At 35.6% G+C, this 12,546-nt stretch overlaps 1 protein-coding gene across 5 annotated transcripts in view; it reads left to right on the top strand.

Annotated features, from left to right (window-relative positions):
* LOC149806892 (uncharacterized) overlaps positions 1–12,546 on the top strand; it is a 227,810-nt gene that overhangs the window by 92,632 nt on the left and 122,632 nt on the right. The gene's annotated exons all lie outside the window — the stretch shown is intronic.

Genomic DNA, 12,546 nt, shown 5'->3' with positions numbered 1-12,546 from the left:
CTTTGCCACCCAGAGATAACCGTTACCTTGGAAATTATGGGAAATAACTAATAAGTACTACAAGTGTAGTGAGCTGCCATCCTTGACATTCTTCTCCATCTACTCTGCAGGTAGCACTGGAGACATCGGCTTCACTGCCTAATCCGCTTAATCCAATATGATGAAAACTGTTTTTTTTTTTAAAGTTCCATTAGTGTTATTAGATGAAAACTGTTTTTTTTTAAGTTCCCTTAGTGTTATTAGATGAAAACTGGCTTTTTTAAGTTCCCTTAATGTTATTTGATGAAAACTGGCTTTTTTAAGTTCCCTTAATGTTATTGGATGAAAACTGATTTTTTTAAGTTCCCTTAGTGTTATTAGATGAAAACTGGCTTTTTTAAGTTCCCTTAGTGTTATTAGATCTTACTATGGTGCATGAAAACTCAGCCTTAAGATTCTGACTGAAGAATTTTTCTGGCCACTCCCATTTGTTAAACTGTGGTCAGAAACTAAGTAATAAAAAGAAGCAAAACCATGTTTTATAGAACTAAACAAAAGAATTTAATTATCAAAGTCATAAATGAAAATGCAAGAGGAACTTTTAGTATTATATTGTGAATCTAGAATAATCCTGAGAAAATTCTATGAAACCAAGAAATAAATGAAAAGTTCTGTATAAATTTAAAAACCAGAAATGTACTGGTCTGCCAAGAATTGTGAAGTTGTCAAGATGTATTCATCCAGAACTCTCTCCAGTATTTCACAACAGTTCCAGAATAATATTGTTTCTTTTGTGGGTTCGAACCCTAGCCTAGTCATATCAAAGACTTACATAAATGGTACTAACAGCTGCCTCGCTAGGTGCTCAACATTAAAAGATTAGTGTTAGGACGGATCAGCCAGGTGTCAAGATAATGTGACCAGGTGGGACATCCTGCTACATGGATGCAGCATGATGGCCGGTGCTAGACATCACTATAACCTGCCAAATTTCTTAAAGCTATGTTAAAAATCCAAATCTCTCTCTCTCTCTCTCTCTCTCTCTCACACACACACACACACACACACACATACATGCACACACACTATTTCACAATAGTTCCAGAATAATATTGTAGTCCACAAAGCAGTCAACACCAATGTTTATCCTCTCAAATAATATTGAAGTACAACTTAATGCATGTCTGCAGACTTATAACAGGAATACAAGTAATAAAATTGACTCAAAAGTTAAAATGAATCTGATTGTTCAGTTCTCTTCCTTATATACACCTAATATTATGACTCTTATTTCATACTATACTCAGTGACAGATCTCATGACTGATTTTGCATCGAACTCACTTATTCATGTGATTTAGCCCAACCAATGGGAAGTTAGTGAATTCTATTAGCAATGTCAAAACCCCATCAGCCAATGATGAATTAAAATCCAAAGGTGCCATGAAGTCTTATTATTAAGATTATTATTAATAATTGTCAACACATTCGTAAGCATCTATTTATAGATTATATGCAATATTATGCTCTTAACAGCCTCAGGTCATGTAAGCAAAATTATCGGAAGATTCTGTACAATTTACAGCAAAGATTAAACATTTAAAAATTAGATGAAATCAGAAACCATGAGATATAGATATACATAACACATTGGAGTTCTGTCCTCCTCATTCCTGTTCAAAAACCTGCCTAGTCTACAATTCTGACATGAGGCAATCATTGACTATGGAAGAGTCAACTTTCATTTGCTTCCATGGTAGCCTATTTTTAGCATGGCCCACTTTTTCAGCAACATACACTCTCAACCTTAATCATCTGATCTCTTCTCTAATTATCAGGTTGATTGAATTCACAAACAAGTCACCAAGGATGCCTTTTTTCTATCTCTCACCGTCTCAGTTATAGTAGAGGAATTTGCAGTGCAATCAACATAAGATCACAATGATGACCTTAGAACACAGGCCACTGGAAAGCAGTCCTTCCAAATTTACAACTGTAGAAAACCATAGTTCTAAGTGGAAAAGAGGCAAAGGGAGGGCAATCATTTTCTCCAGTATTTTCTCTTCATAAGACCCTCCCTTTTTCAAATGACATCACTTTGATACCCTTGATCATGGTAGGGGGAATGCTCATATCTTTTGCTGCCAAATGAGGAAGGTTTCCTGTATGACATGGGTCCAGCAAGTGGTTTCCGGAAGAACCAGTTTCACATTCAGCACACCTCTACCTTTGCTCAGGTTTCCGTCAGCTACAAAAGCAGCATTCTGTATGTGTTTGTCAGCCTTAGCACATTCTAGCAACTCATTGATGCTCTTGGGTTCACAATGGAATGGAACAATGGGTTCTTAATGCTGTCCAATGGGGTAACTACACAATCAGTATGGACTTGCAAGAGATATGACTTCACATCACCACTCACATGGCTTCCACAAGGTCCTGTGCTTTGCCTACAAAAAAACCTACAAATTAGTAGGCTAGTTACATCTCAGAGCAATACATGATATTATTATCCTCCTTCTCATTCTCAGTCTCCTTGTCAACATGGGAATCTCTGATCTCATACAGTTTCAAGATTTTGGTCATCTAGGTCTGAAACTCAACCTTAACCTCAACAGAGTATGTCTTCCCAGGGAAAGGGAACTGAATTATTACAATGGTGGATTCCTTGCCTATACAGAATAATCCGCCTACTGGAGAATTCTTTTGCCTGCTGGGTTTGGTCAGTGCCACAGTGGACAATCTAATTTCTAGGTTACCATCATGGGCTCCCATTACAATGATTCTGTGGTCCAAATAGAGGCTGAATCTTTGGCCATTTGGACCAGCTTTCACAATCTGCACAATATGAGGTTCCATCTCAGAGGCAGGGAAACCTTACTAACTTGTTTTGGGAATAACTCTGAAAGTACAACTTCCAGCAATGATGTTCTGTATGGATGTGAACACAGAGGACCTGCAAGGGCAAGTCTCCTACAATTTTGAGATGCCAATGGAGTTTGTTCCCATCAGGACCATTATTTACTCATCACCTTTTCCTAGATCAAAAAATTCCAGAAGCTTTTCATTGGTGGCTGAAAAAACCTGCACAGGAATGAGTTTTCAGTCTTTCCAACAGCACTACTCTGGTGACTTATCTCAAATGGCAAGGTGGAACCATGTCCCCAGACTGTTGTATTCTTGTTTGGGATTTTCTAAAGTGGTGTCCTCAATGACAAATCCATGTCCAAGTTTGACAAATCCTAGGCTGACTAATGTATCGGCAGACTCATTGTCCTGCAAGAATGAACTAATTCAAGCATAATGGTCTCTTCCTCCCTTGGTTTTCACTCAATAGGTATCTGATGAGATTGAACTCTGATAGACCTATTGGCAACAAGGTTGAAGAACAGTATTCTAACCTATTTCTCATTCAGATAACCATTGCTCTTTCTATAGATTGGAATGACCAACTGTAAACACTTCTCATCCAACACCTCAGGTTTTGAAGGTGATACAGGAAGCAAAACAAAATAATATCAGAGTGTCTCATAGTGATTACTCCATAGTGATCAATCTTGGATCAACCTCATCAGTCTCACAACAGCATTGCCAGGAACAAAGATATTCCCTCATCTGCTTTAAGCAACCTTGATGACAGGTGTTTCATCCTAGCTCAGAGTTTCTGAACCTGCTTGTCTGGATCCTCTTAAAATACATGCTTGGAAACAAACAATTCTTACAACAAATCATGGAGAATCCAGATGGACTCTCTGCCTTCAAGGTGTGCGAAGGCATTGTAATCTATTGTCACAGTGGTGCTCACAAGAACACTGTATGCCACTGCAGGCATCCATACCTCAGTATAATTTCCAATGGTTCTTCAATGAGAAACAGTTACCACCAATCACAATTATAACCTACTGTTCTATGACCACTGGCACAATGCATCATAATTCAAGAGAACATATCAGACAAATGAATACAAGTTTGATCTTATGTTTATTTTGGATTGCCATGTCCAGTGACATTGGATCCTTGACCAACTGGAATCTATCATGGGTACTAACCTGGCTAAACAAGACAAATTTGAACTGCACTCAAGAGCTTCATTGGTTCACCCCTCACATAAGACCTGCCTCATTGCATTGATGAATGGCTGGCAGAATCAGTAAATCCATGTCCTGTTGTTGGACCTGTCTACATGAAGTTCCGACAAGATGGGTCAGTATCACTCATGATGCCCCCTGCTTTTATCGCCAAGAACAGGCTACCATTCATTTTAATCAGACTTTGGTTGATGTTCTTGGTTTGGGTCTTATGCCGTTTCTCAGTTCAAGATAGGCAATATATGGTGGCCAGTATAACTGGTGGAGGAAGAACCTGGGAAAAACCCAGGTAAGAACCCCTGACCCATGGAAGCTACTGGCTGCTTTCTCGCATACCCATATTGGCTGAGCCTGAGACTTGAACCAACATGGACTGAGGGTAGATGGCAGTGATCAGTAAGGGTAAGTGCTTTAGACAACATGACCCAGTGCAAACTCTGAAATGGTGCTTAAGAAAGACTGAGCCATTGTGTTGAGGGAGATCATGCCTTTTCTTGCCATCAATGGGAGACAGGATGGTATATCAACACAGACACTTTTGTCATGCATAAAGTTGGCTATTATTCATTCCACATTGTGAAAATAACCCCAAACCAAATGAATTTGCTTTGCATCTTGGCTCATGAAGTTAAGACTGTCGCACCAAAAATTGCATATGAGCGAAACTGTTCTCTGATTGTTATTATCCATGCTGTGGGATTCAGATCCGATTACAATAATTCTCCAGTTTTATCGCAGAGATTGTTTATCCTAAGTCTGGTGGTCCTACAGTAATGGTGCAAAAGGTTTCACAGCTTCATTGGGACGTGGCTTCATGACTTGTGGGAGGGAAAACTTTTCTCTTTCGAAGTTGCTTTCTGACATATGGAGTCTACTTTCCAGTTGGGTTATCTAGCTGCTGTCTTGCATACCATTAGGGACTGGAGATGGTCTCTCTTCAGGTTAAGGGGATGTATCTCCCTACACCTCTTACCTATTCTTCTAAAGTGTTATGATCAGGTAACATAATCAAATTTTTTTATATGTAAAATGTGTTTCTTCAATAATACTTAACCAATCATAATGCAGCCTCTCAGCCTTCCCCCATTTACATGTATGAAGGGAGCATGCCTTCCACTCCAGTAGTAAATGACGATTTCATGAGATTTGGCACCAGTCCTGGTATCAATGGAAAGTCACTAACTGCCACATAGTTCAGCAGATAAATTTTAGCTTTCTAGTTAAAAAGTTTTAATCTGAGAGTGCTGAATTTATGAGGTAGTAATAGTTCTCTTAAGGTATTATGATCAGGTATTTTATTTGAGGAAGAAAATGTTTGATTTAATTTTTGATTATCAATGAAACATTTTACTCAAAAGTTTCATCACTATGATGTAAAAAAAAATTTTTAGCAGTAAAAATAATCTGTTATACTGTATCATTGATGTTGTTGATGCTGTCACTGCAGATGACAAGGACATTGACTTGAATTGTTGTGCCTCTGAGGGTACTTTGAATTCATTCCTATTCATATTATCAATTGTTGCAGTTTTTCAAAAAATGAAATTTTCATCAATGCTTGAATTTGTCAACTTTAGGAGAGGGTTCGGTTCTCATCACATATTGACCATTGTTACACTAAAAATGAAAATGAATTCAAAAGAGTTTATTTAATTCATAAAAAACATGACTTGTTCTTCTTCCTACTTGTCTTTATGACCTTCCACTTTCAAACGTAATTTTAAGATTAAAATATTCCAAGTATCACACAATCACTGGTGTCAGTAAATTCTGTGCCAGTGATTTTCTGCACTTAAATTTGCAGAGATATTTAAAATATGAAAACAATGTATAGAAATAGAATTTATTTAAAACAATGTTTTTAAAAAAATGTATGATTGAAAATAGAAAAAGTTCAAAAGAGGTTGTTGTTGTTGTTGTTATAGGGTTTAATGCCATTTTTCAGCACAAAATAGGCTATATACAGCGGCCAGTATTAATGGGGGAGGAAGAACTCAGGGAAAATCCTGGAAAGAACCACCGACCCACGAGAAGCTACCGGCAGGCTTTCTCACATATCTACATTGGCCAAGCCCAAGACTCGAACCCACGCAGGCAGAGGTGAGATGGCAGTGATCCGTGATGGAGAGTGCTTTAGACCAATCGGCCACTTGGGGCCTCTTCAAAAGAGGTCATTTAAGTACTAATAGTTGAAGATTTATAACAAGACTTCATAGTCTTTCTATATTAAACATTAGTGTTTTATCAGATTATAAAATATTCATATATAAAGATGTATTTTTAAAATATTGTTAAGTTGAAAAGATTGTAACACAGTATAATATAAATCAGCCTAGAAGTAGACAGTACTTGCTTAATTGTTCCCAGTGACCAGAGATGCAGTATGTGGAACCAGAAATAAGGATTCACCTCATTTGTCCATCTAGCCTACAACTTAGTTAACGTTTTGTATGAGGCCTAATTTTCAGGCACTGGTAGGGCATATGTGTTCCAAGAACATATTTCTGCTCTCATATTGTATCGGTGTTTCTTTCTGACATCATTTCATGGTTTTCTCAGTAAATGATTGGAGAGCATGTGCTCCAGTATTAATAAATTATTATGGCAGAATTGATCTATTTTCATTTGTCCAAATCAAATCTGGAGGCATTGAAAATCTGCATGTTTTTTTTTTTTTTACTTATTCCAGTCCTCCCTGTGTATCCTTCATACTCACCCCAAGTCCCAGACAATGGCCCTGGGATCATGATGCAAAATCTGTCACACTTTGTGACTACAATCAAGTTCTGTCAACAAATATTTTAAAATTTCAGTGTGCATGTCATTGAAATATGTATACACCAGACCACTGACCCAATTCCAGAGGCCCCAAGCAGTTGTTTTGGAGCCAAGGAGATAATTTCCACAAGAAAAAGACATGAAAAGCTATAGAAAGTGGAGGAATAAACCTAAGCACCTGATAAATAAGGCAAAAGAGAACTACTATAAACAGGCTATTGATGAAAGTTAGAGTACCAAGACATTGTGGAAACATCTAAAAGAGATGAACCCACCCAAGAACAGTTGTTTTCCCCCTGGACTTAAGCAAAATGAAGATTTAGCAACATCTGTACAAGACATTGTGGAAATGTTTAACAATTTCTTTATAAGCATCCTTCAGTGTTATGTTTATTTTATTTAATTTACATTTGGTTTAACTTAATTGTTTTTGAACCGCTCCGGTGGCCTAGTGGTTAGAGCATCCACCTCGGTTGCGGGAGGTCATGGGTTCGATCTCTGGTCAAGTCATACCAAAGACTTACAAAAATGGTACTAACAGCTGCCTCGCTTGGCGCTTAGCATTAAGAGGTTAGTTTAGGTCTGGTCGGCCTAGTGTCAGGATAATGTGACTGGGTGGGACATGATGCTACATGTCTGCGGCATGCAGACATCGTAGCGATATGACTGAAAAATTGTTAAAGCATCGTTAAAAATCCAAATCACACACACACACATACACCTAATTGTTTGTAAGTTTTAAAATCTTTTTATTTTAATTACATGTCAGAGTAATGTAATTTTGTTTACTAGGAATTTGATACTTTCCAGAAAATTCAGTTTGACCAGACCTTTTTATAAATACCTAATAATAGAAACAGTTTCTATTTTTGACATAGTGCTTGACCTTGATTCAGAAATTACCGAGACAAGTAAACAACTTTTATTTTTATTTCATTCTTAAAATAAAATGATTGGTTTTTATCAAGGTCATACTAGAAGTACATGATTTTCTTATAAGTAAACAGCTTCTATTTTGCAATTCTTGGTTTTCCAAAATTGCACAGTAGTTAGTTTTAATAGGGATGCTTAGAAAGCTATTTCTCAGTTTGGGTTTTTACTTTTAATTTACATTTGAAAGTGTCTGTTTGTGACCAGATATTAATTTTTATTCAAATTATTTGGATTCTAACAGATTAATTCTTTTTCCTGGAAATATTTGAGTGCTCATATAGAATTCTTGGACAAAGACAGCTCTCTAAATTTTATTTGGAAATTCAAACACCGGAATATTATTGTTTGTAAATCAACAAAGAACTGCAGACACAACAGCACAATACTGACTACAGTATACGTCATCGCCTTCCATTTTTGGATTTTTCATCGGGACTCGAACTCAAATTGCATTAGAACATTTCATTACTAGGACTTCTTAAATTTGATTTGTGGATTATTCTTGGATTATTTTTGGATCTGATTCTTAAAACCATAAGTTCTTATTTTTTCATTTTTACAGTGTTTTTCCAAGGAAATAAATTATTTGTTAAATTTTTTCAAAGCTTGTTGTTTTCACTTTTTTTTGTTACTGTTTATTAGAGCCTAAACAAGTAACATAAGAAATTGTGTCACTCGCCCTTGGGATATTTGAATTTTGGCTAAATATTTCAGAAAACTTTGTTTTTTAAAATTTGAATTCCCTTAGTTTTTGAAATCTTTAGTGAAATCGATAAGCTTTTTCTAAAATGTCATCAAAAGAGGAAGTCTTTCTTTCATTTCCCACCCAGGACCAATTAGACCTTTTCAAAAAAGATGAATTAATTCAACTTGCCAGAAAATATGATCTTTCTGAGGTAAAGACTTCCTTAATGAAGCAAGAAATAAAAAATATTGTGGTCCAGTACTTGGTAGAAAAGAATGTTTTGGATAAAAGTGCTTTGGTTTTGATCAGTATCAGACTCTGACATTAAAGTAAAGGAATTAGAATTAAAATACAAGATGGAATTGGAGTTGAGGAAGCTGGAACTTCAGAAAGATAAAGAAGAAAAACAAATGCAAATGTAGTTGCAATTGGAGAACAGTTGTACTGATATTGGAGTGACAAATCTTCAGAATTCTGAAATTATGAAAGATCTGGACCAGAAACTTTCACATTTGCAAGAGCAAAAAAGAATGAACTTAAACAGTTATTATTTGAATATGAGCACTTATTTCCAGATGTTCCTACAAGAACAAACAAAGTTTTCCATTACGTTAAAATTGTAAATTCCAAACCTGTGGAACAACACCCATAAAGGATGAACCCTCTCAAACAGAAATACTTGAAAAAAGAAATTCAGTATTTGCTGGAAAATTATTTTATAGAGCCCAGTGAAAGTGACGGGAGTTCACCATGCATACTTGTTCCAAAACTAGATTAAACTTTCCATATGTGCATTGATTATAGGAAGGTGAATAGTGTGACAAAAACATTCATTTCTAGTACCAAGAATCAATGACTGTATTGATAAGATTGGAAATGCCAAGTATGTCACCAAATTTGACCTTCAGAAAGGATTTTGACAAATTCCACTAATAGAAAAAGCAACGGAAATTTCGGCATTCGTGATACCAGATGGACATTACCAATATAAAGTAATGCTGTATGGGATGAAAGGGTCGCCAAGTACTTTTCAACGTCTCATGAATATGATTACCTCTGGTCTAGACAATTGTGATGCTTACATCGATGATGTCATCATCTACAACTACACATGGAAAGAACATTTAGCAACAGTTTGGAAATTCTTTGACAGACTCACAGATGCAAGTTTGACAATTTATCCAAAAGTCAGTTCTGCCGTGCATGTGAAAGTTTTTATTGGACATATCATGGGACATGGACAAGTTAAACCAATAGATGCTAAAGTCAAGACTATCTCTGAAATCCCTGTGCCTGTTAATGAAAAGCAACTGATGCGAATTTTGGGTATGGCTGGATACTATCGGAAATTTTGTTCCAATTTTTCCATAATTGCTGAACCACTGACAAATTTATTGAGGAAGAAAAACAAGTTCCTTTGGACTGAAAAATGTCAGGAGGCTTTTGACAAGTTAAAAGCCATCCTTAAAAGTGTGCCATTTCTCACAGCTCCAAATTTCAGCCAATCATTTAAACTGTTTGTTGATGCAAGTGATGTTGGGGTTGGAGCAGTTTTGATTCAAGAAGATGAAAATGGTATTGATCATCCAGTGTGCTATTTTTCTAAGAAATTGAATAAGCACCAAAGAAATTATTTAACATTTGAGAAGGAATGTTTGGCTTTGATATTGGCCTTACGACATTTTGAAGTTTACATTAGTTCAGCTGCTTCTTCGATTATAGTGTTTAGTGACCACAACCCCCTTACTTTCATCGGCAAGATGAAAAATAAAAATCAAAGACTACTAGGGTGGAGTTTTATGTTACAGGAATATGATATTGACATCAGGTACATCAAGGGAAACAATAATTTAATAGCAGATGCACTTTCCCATGTATAACAATGTAACAAAAAGAAACCAACATATAAAATGATAGTATTACCAAAAACAAACACCATAAAATCAGAAAACATAAAAAACATGCTGTAAATATTTAATGTAGGAAACATTATTAGGTCTTTAAGTTTGTTCTTGCAGTCAAAATATGTGCATTTTAAGAGCACTCTTGAATTCGATCACTGTGTCTTTGTGTCTAAGTTCAGTGGGCAATTCATTCCATGTTGCTGTGCCTTGGTATGCAAAAGAACGCTATCCATATCATCATATGACTTTGTTTTCATAGCGAGTATATGATTGTCAGAAGAGGAGCGTAAGTATATTGCTTGTGTGTACACATGGGTGAGGTTGGATAGGTATGTTGGACTTGAGTCCGTCAGTGAAATGTAGCACAGAGAACAAATTTTGTATTTGATTCTGGATCAAATGGATAGCCAGTGTAGGGTACAGAGCAGCGTGGATGTGTGCTCTGATCGTGGTACTCTAAGGATGATCAGAGCAGCTGTGTTTTGAACATATTGAAGTTTCTGAAGTAGATATTGAGATGAACCAGACAGAATTTATCATATAAATCTTTCTTTTTCTTCATGGGGGGGGGGGTGTGTTATATATATTTGATTTAATTTATATTTGATTTAATTACATTGTTTGTAAGTTTTAAATTCTTTTTATTTTAATTACATGTCAAAGTAATGTAATTTTGTTTATTATGAATTTTATACTTTCCAGAAAATTCAGTTTTACCTGACCTTTTTATAAATACCTAATAATAGAAACACTGTGATTTTTTTTACTTTGTTCCTGACCAGGATTCAGAAATCACTGAGACAAGTAAACAACTTTTATTTTTAATTTATTCTTGGAGTAAAATGATTGGTTTTTATCAAGGTCATACTAGGAGTACTTCATTTTTCAAATTTTTTTCAAAGCATGTTGTTTTCATTCTTTCTTTTGTTACTGTTTATTAGAGCCTAAACAAGTAACATAAGACCAGTAACAGTATTCAGAACCAGACTAACATCCCAATTGAACTTGATGCTCTTTTATCATTTATAAGAGCTAAAATTCCTGATGATAATTATTTTTCAGTAGCTAATGTTAGTGAAGCTGATGTTTTAGATATGATAATTAAGGTGAATATTAATAAATCATCTGGATTGGATGGTATTGGTCCATGAATTCTTAAAATTGCTGCACCAGTAATAACAAAGTCATTAATGGATATCGTAAACTTAAGTATAATGAGTGGTAATTTTCCAGAAACACTGAAATGTGCAAAGGTTACATCTATCTTTAAGAAAGGAGAAAAGGAGGATCCAGGGAATTACAGACCAATATCAATTCTACTTGTATTGTCAAAATTATTTGAAAAGCATGTAACCATTCTATAAAGTTTTTTAAACATACTAATTAATAAAGCACAGTCAGGATTTAGAAAGTACCACTCGTGCCAAACAGAAATTACCAAATTAATTGATCTTTGGCTGAAGGAAGGAAAAGGATAATGACATATGACTGGGATTATTTTCATTGACTTCAAGAAAGCCTTTGATCTTGTTGATCATGAAATTCTGCTGCAAAAGTTGCACTGTTACAATCCATCTTTAAACTGGTTTAGATCATACCTAAACCAAAGGTCTCAACAAGTAAGCACTGGTAATATTAGCTCTCAAATTTGCACTATTCATTCAGGGGTCCCTCAAGGCTCAGTTTTAGGCCCTCTCCTCTTCCTTATCTATATCAATGATCCACCATTAAAAAATGAATCCACAAATACAGATTTGTTAGCTGATGATGCAACCTTGTATACATCTAGTTCTGATACTGAAGTTATCCAAATGAGATTAAACTCAGACCTTATTAGAGTCCAAAACTGGGCACAATAAAATAGGATGGTAATTAATGAAGGAAAAACAAAATGTATGATTTTGGGGACATCACAAAAACTACACAAGTCAGGGAACCCAGAGCTATCTCTTGCAATAAATAATCATCCGTTAGAAAATGTCAAACATGAAAAGCTTGTAGGTGTGTCTGTAGATAATAATTTATTATGGAGTGACCATATTGATAAGCTTTGTAAAACACTGTCATCCAAAATTGCCCTACTCAGCAGAATCAAGAAATATTTACCTATGGAAACTCGCAATCTGTACTACAAGTCATATATTCTTCCAACAGTGGATTATTGTTCAAATGTATGGGGAAAC

This window comes from Sinohyriopsis cumingii, chromosome 1 (assembly GCF_028554795.1).
Source record: "Sinohyriopsis cumingii isolate HCF-2022 chromosome 1, ASM2855479v2, whole genome shotgun sequence".
Classification (NCBI taxonomy): domain Eukaryota; kingdom Metazoa; phylum Mollusca; class Bivalvia; order Unionida; family Unionidae; genus Sinohyriopsis; species Sinohyriopsis cumingii.
This window is presented reverse-complemented; position numbering and strand designations above follow the sequence as displayed.